The following is a 12,399-nucleotide window of genomic DNA, read 5'->3' on the forward strand; positions in this document are numbered from 1 at the left end:
ATTCCTGGAGGTGTTCAAGAGGGGACTGGACATGGCACTTGTTGCCATGGTGTAATTACAGTATCACAGTATCACTAAGGCTGGAAGAGACCTTGAGGATCATTGAGTCCAACCTGTCTCCACAGACCTCATGACTAGACCATGGCACCAAGTGCCACGTCCAATCTCCTCTTGAACACCTCCAGGGATGGTGACTCTACCACCTCCCTGGGCAGCACATTCCAATGATGAATGACTCGCTCAGTGAAAAACTTTCTCCTCACCTCGAGCCGAAACCTCCCCTGGCGCAGCTTGATACTGTGTCCTCTTGTTCTGGTGCTGGTTGCCTGGGAGAAGAGACCAACCCTTTCCTGGCTATAACCACCTTTCAGGTAGTTGTAGAGGGCAATGACATCACCCCTGAGCCTCCTCTTCTCCAGGCAATTAGTCATTAGGTGTTGGGTGATAGGTTGGACTTGATGATCTCTGAGGTCTTTTCCAACCTTATTGATTCTGTGATTAGTTTTCATGGAAAAACCAAGAGCAACAAATCAGATTTGGGCTGTACATGCCCCCTCCCCCCTTGCCTGTACCCAGCACTCTTTCCAAGTTTCCAGGTTGCGTTGTGTGTAGGAAGATGCAGTCGACAGCACAGGTTTGCATCAAAGGTCAGGATATTTTGGTTCACCAGCTGTAATGCTGCACTGCAAACTATCTCATTTGGTGAAGTCACAGTACAATTAATTGCTACATTAAAATAGAATTTGCATAGGGGTACTTATCACATTCCCATTAAAATCACATTAGTTCATCATGATTAACACTCCTTTACTGAGCACAAAACAAATTAATCTGTGGATGCTTTGTTACACCTGTGCCCAGGAAGGTGACTTGCAGAAGCAGATAGGGGACATGCATTGTTTCTGTTCTAAGACCATAGAATCATAGAATCAATAAGGTACTGTGTTCAGTTCTGGGCCCCTCAATTTAAGAAGGACATTGAGACTCTTGAATGTGTCCAGAGAAGGGCAACGAGGCTGGGGAGAGGTCTTGAGCACAAGCCCTATAAAGAGAGGCTGAGGGAGCTGAGGTTGTTTAGCCTGGAGAAGAGGAGGCTCAGGGGAGACCTTATTGTCCTCTACAACTACCTGAAGGGAGGTTGTAGCCAGGTGGGGGTTGGTCTCTTCACCCAGACAGCACCAGAACAAGAGGACACAGTTTCAAGCTGCACCAGGGGAAGTTTAGGCTGGAGGTGAGGAGAAAGTTCTTCACAGAGAGAGTTGTTAGCCATTGGAATGTGCTGCCCAGGGAGGTGGTGGAGTCACCATCCCTGGAGGTGTTCAAGAGGGGACTGGACATGGCACTTGTTGCCATGGTTTAGTAGCCATGAGGTGTTGGGTAACAGGCTGATGATCTTTGAGGTCTTTTCCAACCTTATTGATTCTATGATTCTGTCAGATAATCTGTGTGCTTCTGACTGGCCTTGGCTAAATCTAACCCACTTCTTCTCTCTCCACTCCTCTCTCTCAGGAGAGGGAGGTGGGTGGAGGGGAGGGGAGTGAAAAGCTTCCCTGGTCTCTTGACCAGGGGGATTTTTGATGTTGTTTGCTAATTGTAAACCTCTGTATAATATTGCAAATCCTGTATATTTGGTACATATTCATTGCATTCCATCGTAGAAGTGTAGATTTTGCTTGTAAATACAGCTTCATTTCCTTCTAACAGAGTTGGTCTGGCAAAGTTAATGTTGGGGGGGAAACTTCAACCCACCACAGGGGGGAACACTTTTGTGATATTAGGAATTACTAGTACAAGAGGTGTCCTCCCCAGTACAGGAGAGACGTGGACTAGAGTGAGTGCAGCAAAGGTCCACAAAGCTATGGCTTGAAGCATCTGTCATACCAGGAGAGTCTGAGTGAGCTGGGAATGTTCAGTCTGGGAAAGACAATGGAGAACTTTTTGCTGTTGACAGTTACCTGATGTGAAGTTACAATGAAGATGGAGCCAGACTATTCTCAGGACAGAGTGATATTTCATGCTTCAGATAGGCGTTGGTCAAATAAGACTGCGCTAAATCTGACCCCGAAAAGAGCACAAAAAGCTCTGCTAGCAACTCATCATCCCAGAAGCCAGCCATCCTCTGCCAGAAACGTTTCTTTGATTCCATTCCTTTGTCCAAAGGGCTTTGAAGCAGGATAAGGTTCTCTCACTATTTTTCATTTTGTCACCTACTTGCTGAAAAAAATGTTCAAGGCTACTGGTGCTACATTGGTGTTTCTTAGCTGAGTTATATTGCTCTTGCTTCAAACCAAAATACCAAGGATTAGTTAAAGAAAAAAAAAGTAAAGCAAAACAAACCAACAAAAACCTGACAAGAACACAACCAACCAAAAAAAAAAACTCCCCAAAAAATCCCCACATTGTGAGTCTAAAATAAGGAATACACACCTCTGCAGCTCGACACAGCAGGAAATCAATAAAGTTAAATAAAGGGTAGTTTGTTCACCTGCAGATTTTCTAGCTGTCTTACTATTTCCTTGTACACATTTTGCAGGAGATTTTTGAAGCTGTCAGGGGACTACAAAAGTCCATTGAAAAACATGTAAATGGCAGCATTAGAATAAAAGGCATGCTTTATCTTCTCCCCAATCATATGTTGAGGTATAGAGAGAGTAATTGGCCATTGGGATGGGCTGCCCAGGGAGGTGGTGGAGTCACCATCCCTGGAGGTGTTTAGGAAGAGGCTGCATGGGGTGCTTGGTGCCATGGTTTAGTTGATTAGATGGTGTTGGGTGATAGGTTGGACACGATGATCTCAAAGGTCTCTTCCAACCTGGTCAATTCAGTTCAATTCCATTCTATTCCATTGTATTCTATTCCATTCCATTCCATTCCATTCCATTCCATTCCATTCCATTCCATTCTGTTCTATTCTATTCTAATCTGACGGGGAAATCACACTCAATTTATTCATGGCATGTATAGTTTGCACCAGTTCTTTGTATGGAATTAATTTAACCTTCTGTCTTCTTTAGTACCAAAATAAACATCATATTTGCTTATAACTGTCACACAGTTGAAGCCCTATGAGGAGAGGCTAAGGGAGCTGGGGTTGCTTAGCCTGGAGAAGAGGAGGCTCAGTGGAGACCTTATTGCTCTCTACAACTACCTGAAGGGAGGTTGTAGCCAGGAGGGGGTTGGTTGATTAGATGGTGTTGGATGATAGGTTGGACTCAATGATCTCAAAGGTCTTTTCCAATGTGGTTAATTCCATTCTATTCTATTCTATTCTATTCTATTCTATTCTATTCTATTCTATTCTATTCTATTCTATTCCATTCCATTCCACTCCACTCCACTCCATTCCATTCCATTCTATTCTATTCTATATTTTTCCCTATGTATCCATACTAAGCTATCAAATTTTTCTCTCTGTGTTACTTTACAGCTCAAGCAATGTCCACTCTTATTTAATCTTATGTAACAGTGCTTTTCTAGGTGATTTGGATGGGCTATATATGTAAGCTTGTGGACAGAAATTGGAAGGAGAGGTGCTCAGACAGACTTCTAAGGACAGGCTAAGGGCTCATTTGGCAGAGAGCAGTTTGTTAGCTCGTGTTTTCGCACCGCTAGCTACTAATAGGCAGCAATGACATGACACAGAGATGGAAAAGCTCCACTTCATGGGATTGGCACAAACTGCTTGATAAGGAAATGGTGCAAAGCAAAAGACACAGGTGCAGATCAACGCACAGCCTGGAGAGAACTGCAAACTGTGATTGCTGTGCATCGGGCTGCATGGGCACCGCTTGTGTAGTTATCAGAATTGAGCCAGTTTTCTTCCCATTGCACCCCTTAATGTGCACTGGTCAGTAACAAAGCCCAGTGAAGCTGAGTAAATAATCAGTTCCCCAGTCAACTGCAAAAAAACATGGGAAAGTGTAGTGTGGTCTTCAGGTATTTACTCATAGAAGCATGCCTAGCTCTGATACTCTCCACCCTGCTAGCATTCTCAAGTATGAGGCAAAACCAGTGCCAGCCATTGTAACAATAATAACTATCCTGTGAAATTACTATTTATTTCAAAGATAGAGTTTATATTTAAGTGAATAGAATAGAATAGAACAGAACAGAACAGAACAGAACAGAACAGAATAGAATAGAATAGAATACAATAGAATAGAAAGAATAGAATAGAATAGAAGAATAGAATTAACCAGGTTGAAAAAGACCTTTGAAATCATTGAGTCCAACCTATCATCCAACACTACCTAATCAACTAAACCATGGCACCAAGTGCCCCATCCAGTCTCTTCCTAAACAGAGTCATTTGCCATTGGAATGTGCTGCCCAGGGAGGTGGTGGAGTCACCATCCCTGGAGGTGTTCAACAGGGGATTGGACATGGCACCTGGTGCCATGGTTTAGTCATGAGGTCTGTGGTGACAGGTTGGACTTGATGATCTTTGAGGTCTCTTCCAGCCGTGGTGATTCTGTGTGATTCTGTGACCTCCAGTGATGGTGACACCACCACCTCCCTGGGCAGCACATTCCAATGGCCAATCACTCTTTCTAACATCCAGCCTAAACCTCCCTTGGTGCAGCTTGAGATTGTGTCCTCTTCTTGTTCTGGTGCTGCTTGCCTGGGAGAAGAGACCAACCCCCACCTGGCTACAACCTCCCTTCAGGCAGCTGTAGTGAGCAGTAAGGTCTCCTCTGAGCCTCCTCTTCTCCAGGCTAAACAACCCCAGCTCCCTCAGCCTCTCCTCACAGGGCTTGTGCTCCAAACCCCTCCCCAGCTTTGTTGCCCTTCTCTGGACACATTCCAGTGCCAAACTTCTTCCAAAATTTCGTTAGGAAAACAAATATCTGATTCTGGTTTATGCCACTGAAAATATCCTTGCAGAAAGTGTATTATAATCCTAAAATATTGTGGCTTTATAGCTCTAGCCACAGGATTTTATTTTAAACCAAAGCATGGTTACTGCAACAGGCTTGTCACATTATTCTCTGCTCCCTATGGGATGTGCTGTCAGACAAACAGTACACAGCAACAGATAAAGAACTGTCTCACCAACAACCACAAATAGCAGAGTGATAATATTTTATGAATAGCCAGAGTGGAAGCAATACATTTGACTGCTCATTATATTAGCATCCTTGTTAGAAATATGCCTCAGCCCTTAAAAAAAAATACCCCAACATATGAATGATCACAAAATATGACATGGCATCAGCCTATTCTCCACAGCATAGTGTGTTGCCTGACAGCTAATGTGCTATGCTGCACTGTTGTTAGCTGTCTTGCTGCAATGCAGTATGTGACATAGAGTTACTCTGGTGTATGCAACTCTGCCCTGCTCAGCCTCTGAACTGGCAGAGTAAATGCTGATTATCTTGAGGGGGGAATAACAGAATAACAGGATCTTTCAGTATGAGCCTCAGTAGCAATCATAGAGTTAACAAAAGCTGTGACTGGCAGCCAAACTGCATACTGAGCACAATTATTTGAGCCATTAATTGGAGTATAGCATTTCCTCTTGAGACAGCAATGACTAAAATTTATGCTGATAGATAACTTTAGGGTAGGATTGAAAGCAGAGATTTTTAAATGCACATGCAACTCACACCTTTGAGGGGAACTTGCTGATGTGCCTGACTGTTTATCACTCCTGTAATAAGGAGAAAAGAAAGCAATGACAATGTAAAACCAACACTATTTTCTAGGCAGTTCCTGTTAAGATTTGTACTGCTCTCCACCTGCAGATGGTCTGGGCACCTTTTATGTAAAATCAGCAGGCATAATGAGGCATTATTAGACACTCAGCAGGAGCCTCTGCCCTTGTTTTTCAGAGGAAAAACTGCACTTACTGAACTGCTGAAGTATTAGAGTACATTGGCCCAGATATTCTGAGATGCTCAGATAACTAGCAGGTATTGATTTCAGTGAGCACTATGCATCTGGACACCAAGATACTTAATCACTGTCACTGTGCAGGCTCTCTTACTGTAAGAGATATATACCACCATCTAATAAAGAATCTGATCTTGTCCATAACAGTAACATCAATACAATGAGCTAAGATTTTATGACTATCTATGCTTAGTCCCTGTCAGCCACTGCTGTGAAGCAGCCTCTGCCCCTCCATAACAGATGGCCAAAAACTATAGATACCATGATTTACATTTGTTGATCCTGCCCTGTTCCTAAGCAGCTGTAAGTTCAATTGCATCAGTACAAGCTCAGTAGTGGAGGCCTTGTCTGCAATGGTAGTACATGCTGTGCTGGCAGTTGGGCGTGGGTGGACAAACTGTGGGGCTGGAGGCAGTACAGTGGTGGGTGGAAGACCTGGCCCAAGGCCACAGAGGAGACCACTCCTAGTCTGAAATACTGAGGTCATCATGGAAACTCCCTGGATTAACAAAGCAGTGGAACTGACAAATCACCACGCCATTGCCAAACTGCACACACATGCATAAAAAGATGCAGACATGCACATGGACCCACACAAGTTGCAGCAGTCAGCAGTCCTGGGCACACTTAATCTCCACTACTGCAGGATGAGGATCAGGAGATTATCCTTGTGCTGAAATTCAGTCCCCATTGAGAAAGAAGGGGGGAAAAAATGCTGAAGGCTATGAAACTGATATATTCCATCACCCTTTACTGAGTTACATTTTGGACCCAAACCTTTGTCCTGTAGCAGAGTTCTGAGTGAATGCAAACACCCAAGGCCTTTGCTTTAGGTGCTGAAATCGCTGTATTGTTCTTAGGCTTGAGTAGCTAATGGCAGGAGGGAAGACACACATAGTGCTGCAAGAACAGAGAAAGCTTCAATGAGCCTCTCCTGTAGGATACGCAGATTCTGGGAAGTCAGGGCAAGGACTGTAAGCAGAAAAAAATCTTCTTAAAGACATTGCAACAAAAACCTACAGGGTGGTAATAAATTAACTATAAACGTTAAAGTCCATCTTATAAAGTGTGATGACAACATGAGGGTTTGGCTCCTGAGTGTTTCCTTGCCTATGTGCATAACTGTCTGAGCACTGCAGCATTGCACCGCAATGTGGTAAGGTCCCTACGTGCATAGAAGAGCATCCCACACACATTTTCTATTTCTTTGCTTCTCCAAGAAGCATGTGGCATCTTTCTGAGGCACAAAGGACAGTCCCTTTTTTTTTAAGCTACATAAAAAGCTGAAGAGCCTCTTGGAGGTACAATATTCTACTTAGCAATAAGCTGAATATATTGTTTACTTGGCTCTTGTTGTATTTGTCTTCAAGAGGTTCTATCAGTCATCTATTTCAACTTGATTTAGTCCATAGTGTAGTTTGAGGAACAAAACCTTCAAGGCATGGATGTGGATTTCTCCTGGCTCTGTCAGGAGAATGAGGCTGGTGAGAGGCCTCGAGCACAAGCCCTATGAGGAGAGGCTGAGGGAGCTGGGGTTGTTTAGCCTGGAGAAGAGGAGGCTCAGGGGAGACCTTATTGCTGTCTACAACTACCTGAAGGGTGGTTGTAGCCAGGTGGGGGTTGGTCTCTTCTCCCAGGCAACCAGCACCAGAACAAGAGGACACAGTCTCAAGCTGTGCCAGAGGAAGTTTAGGCTCGAGGTGAGGAGAAGGTTCTTCACTGAGAGAGTCATTAGCCATTGGAATGTGCTGCCCAGGGTGGTGGTGGAGTCACCATCCCTGGAGGTGTTCAAGAGGGGATTGGATGTGGCACTTGGTGCCATGGTTTAGTCATGAGGTCTGTGGTGACGGGTTGAACTTGCTGATCTTTCAGGTCTCTTCCAACCTTGGTGATTCTGTGATTAAATAAGGCAAAGCACAATAGAATAATCAAACATCATGTCTAGAAGAATTGTTAAAAGTTTGAAAAAAGCAAAGTTTGAAATACAGAGCAATAGTTGTGAATATGAATCATGAAAGAGATATTGAAGGGTCAGGATTTGCCTATTGTGGGGGACAGAAATTGTTGTTGTGTTCTACAAGAAACCTGAGGAATATAAAGTTAGGGCAATGTACCTATGGTATTGTGGGACCTAGAGAAACAGGAAACCATTTGACCTTTAACACTTATTCTCACATCACTGAATGTCTGTGCCCATTAGACATCAGTTACTAAACTGAGCCAGAGTCCATAGGCCAAATCTCACATGTAACAGCTTGGTGTTTTTTGATACGGTCCAGGCTTACTGGAAAATAGATGTGGTGAATCCTCAAAAAGCACCAAACAATATATAAAATGTGTACAAAATGACCTTCCTGAGTCTCTGTTTGGTGCTTGGCAAAGGTATCTTACAGAGGTGTGTCTCAGCCAGCCACTGGTTCCTGCTCTATTTGTTTCTCTCTCGGTATAGATTGTTCATCTTCTCCTCACATCGGCACGGCTATTCATCTCACATGTCATTAATGTTGTTGTCCTTGAGGCAGCAAGATGTGGGTAAACCCATGAAATATATAGTGCTTTCAGTCCCAGGAATCATTCCCTATTGTCTGGTGCAGAGGAAGTTGTGACACATCAGCACAGCTAGGGTATGGGACAGAAAAAAGTCTTTGATGAATGCCAAAGCTGCATAAAGGGCTTGACCCGAGAGTCACCCTGTAGGATTTTAGCTTTGTTTTCCAGTAATTACTATCATTCTCAAGACAATTATTTGCACTGACTCATGAAACAAAAGCAGTACACAGATAAGGAAATTACTGTGACCTAAGTTTTCCATTTGTGTACAAAAGAGTAGAGTCAAACAGTGATAGCTTTCTTGTGATTCAGCGTGAGAGCAAATAGCTTAGCCTCTCACAGATGCACCTCCTCCATGTGGGGCTCCCAGTGCCTTCACTGAGAATGTCCCTCTGCTCCCACTCAAGGAAACCAGGCAATTCCCTTATTCACCTGAGCTGCCCAGCCTCACATCTCAGCTTGGCTCATAGGCCAGTTTGAGTCCCCAGGGTGCACTTAATCTAACAAGGGCCAAGATCATTAAGTGCACGGAGTGCTGAGGAACACCACTTGTGATCAGGCACCAAATGGATTTATGTCCTTTCACCACCACTCTTTGGGCTTGGCCATCCAGCCAATTCTTTATCATGTCCTAACAGGCCATGAGCAGCCAGTTTCTCCAGGAGAATACTTTGGGAAACAGTGTCAGAAGCTTTACTACAGTCAAGGTAGACAGCACCCACAGCCTTTTCCTCATCCACTAAGATGGCCATCTTGTCATAGAAGGAGATCAAGTTCATCAAGCAGTACCTGCCTTTCATAAACCCATGCTGACTGGGCATGATCACCTGCTCGTCCTGTACATTTCAACAGATGGCACCCAGCGTGACCTGCTCCTTAACTTCCCCAGCATCAAGGTCAGACTGACAGGCCTGTAGTTCCCCGGATCCTCTTTCTAACATTTCTTGTAGATGGGCATCACATTTGCTAGTCTCCAATCAACTGACACCTCCCTGGTTAGCCAGGACTGCTGATAAATGATGCAAAGTAGATTGGTGAGTACTTTTGCCAGCTCTGTACCCTTGGGTGGATCCCATCTGGCCTCACAGACTTGTATGCATCAAGTGGTGTCATAGGTCACTGACCATTTCCTCTTGGATTGTGAGTGCTTCATTTTTCTCCCCATCTCTGTCTTTCACCTCAGGGGGATGAGCACTCAGAGAACAGCTAGTTGTATTATTAAAGACTGTGGCAAAGAAGGCATTTGGTACCTCATCCTTTTCCTCATGCTTGGTTCCTATGTTTCTCATGAATTCAATAAATAATAGATAATCTCTTTAGTCCTCCTTTTGTTGTTAATGTATTCATGGAAATATTTTTTTACTGTCTTTCATGCCAGTAGCCAGATTAAGTCCTGGCTGGGCTTTGACCAGCCTGACCCTGCACAGCCTCACAAAACCTTTGTATTTTTCCTGAGTGACTTGCCCCTCTTTCCATAAGCCATAGGTTTTCCTTTTCTTCCTGAAATCCAGCCAAAGCTCTCTGCTTAGCCATGTCATCTTTCTTCCTCTTTGGCTCTTCTTACAGCACACTGGGACAGCTTGCTCCATCATCTGAAAGATTTCCTTCTTAAACAATGTCCAGCCTTCCTAGACTCCTTTGCCTTCCTAGACTCTTTGCCTAGTCCTTTAGGACTGCCTCCCAAGGGATTCTATCAATCAGTCAATCTCCTATACAAGTTAAAGTCTGCCCTTCAGAATTCCAAAGTGGCTTGTCTACTGATCACACTCCTTTCTTCCCCAAGGATTGAAAACTCCAACCTTCACATCACACACAAGTCCTTCTCTGTTTGCAAAAGACAGGTCTAGCAGGGAGTCTTTCCTAGCTGGATCACTCTCCAGCTGTGCCACATACTCCAGGAACCTCCTAGACTGTCCTTCTCTGCTGTTTGTATTTCCAGCAGATACCTAGTAAATAGAAATCTCTTTTATGAACAAGTGGTATAAACCTTTCCCAGCTGCTTGTAGAGTATTTTGTCTGCCTCTTCATCCTGGGTCTGTGGTTTTTAACACACTCCCCAAAGGATATCTGCCTTCTTGGTCTTCACCCTGATTCTTACCCATAAGTATTCAACCCTGCCATCTCCATCATTATGCTCAAGATAAACAAAACCCTCCCTTACATACAAGTTAAGGAAAACTCTCCCCAACATACCCCACCTCCCTTCGGAAGATTTTATAGCTATCTAATGTGGCACTCAGTTGTGAAAAGCATCCCAGCAGGTTTCTCTGATGGCAACTATATCATAGTTCTCATGCTGTCTCCCAGCTTCTCCTGTTTACTGCCCACGTTGCATTCTGGGCCCGCAGTTCAGGAAAGATGTTGAGTTGCTGGAACATGTCCAGAGAAGGGCAACAAAGCTGGGGAGGGGTTTGGAGCACAGCCCTGTGAGGAGAGGCTGAGGGAGCTGGGGTTGCTTAGCCTGGAGGAGGCTCAGGGGAGACCTTATAGCTGTCTACAACTCCCTGAAGGGAGATTGTAGCCAGGTGGGGGTTGATCTCTTCTCCTGGTTGGCCAGCCCCAGAACAAGAGGACACAGTCTCAAGCTGTGCCAGGGGAGGTTTAGTCTGGATGTTAGGAAGAAGTTCTTCACAGACAGAGTGATTGCCCATTGGAATGTGCTGCCCAGGGAGGTGATGGAGCCACCATCACTGGAAATGTTTAGGAAGAGACTGGATGGGGTGCTTGGTGCCATGGTTTAGTTGATTAGATGGTGTTAGATGATAGGTTGGACTCAATGATCTGGAAGGTCTTTTCCAACCTGGTTAATTCTATTCCATTCCATTCCATTCCATTCCACTCTACTCTACTCTACTCTACTCTACTGTACACTATTCTATTCTACTCTATTCTATTCTACTCTATTCTATTCTAAGATGCCCCAGCCCATGGGCTGCAGCCCCCTACAGCAGCCTTGGGTAGGGCAAGTTGAGGCTCATGTCTATGGTGGGGTCATTGAGAGTCTCCCTGTCTTTGTGCCTCAGGATAAGTGGGGGGGATTGAGTCGCTGTGGGGTTGTTTGCTCTCCTTTGATGCCCCAGTAGCACCTGTTTGGGTGTGTAATTAGGCCCACCCTGTCCCTTGATCCAGGAGGCATCTCTGCGCATGGGAACCAATTTCCCACCTAACGCAAAAACTATTAAACCATTTTCCTAAGGCTGTAATTACTTCCCTGCAGGCTTTGGTGTTTAGGTGTTTTGGAAAACGTGCTCCATTTTTAGTTACTGCAATCTTGATTGAAAAAAAAAAATTATCTAAATTTGAAAACACTCATCTGGAGCAAAGTAATTTAAATACTCACTTCTTAAAATGTGCTCTGTTGTTTCTTTGTAAGGAAAAGATACTCCAGAGGAAGTGCATTTCCTGTGATATTGTGAGTGCTTCTGCCTACAGGACTGATAGGAAGTACCTAGGTGACTGCAAACTTCACCCCTTGCATTAACCCTTCCGACCCTGAACTGATTCTATGACTCTAACCCTCTAAAATGCCAAACTCACTGCCTGGGATCAAACTGACCAAAATGAATCCATTCTGACACAGCTCAGCTCCTGAGTAAATTGAGGCTTTATATTCTTTGAGGCTCATTTTAATAAGAATTTATCCTTTTTATAATAATAAAGCAGAACACGAAGCTGCTAGCAGCCATAATTTAGTTTCAGAAGGAGCTTTATTACAATTATCCAGCAAAGAAAGCTTTTTATTTAAACTGAAATGCTCTACTCCTAAGCTCATATCGTAACACATTATGTCACCAGAGAGAAATAAACCACTTAGCCTTGCAGAGAAGAATGATTACAACGTGTGTGAATTGATCATGTAACAAATGATAGGCTCCCAATGGTCTGAGGAAGTTCAGTTGCTTTTCTGAATAGCCAGACTATTTTTAGAGGCTAAGATATATTATTTATATTGCAAAG

The sequence above is a fragment of the Dryobates pubescens genome, chromosome 10 (assembly GCF_014839835.1).
Source record: "Dryobates pubescens isolate bDryPub1 chromosome 10, bDryPub1.pri, whole genome shotgun sequence".
NCBI lineage: Eukaryota > Metazoa > Chordata > Aves > Piciformes > Picidae > Dryobates > Dryobates pubescens.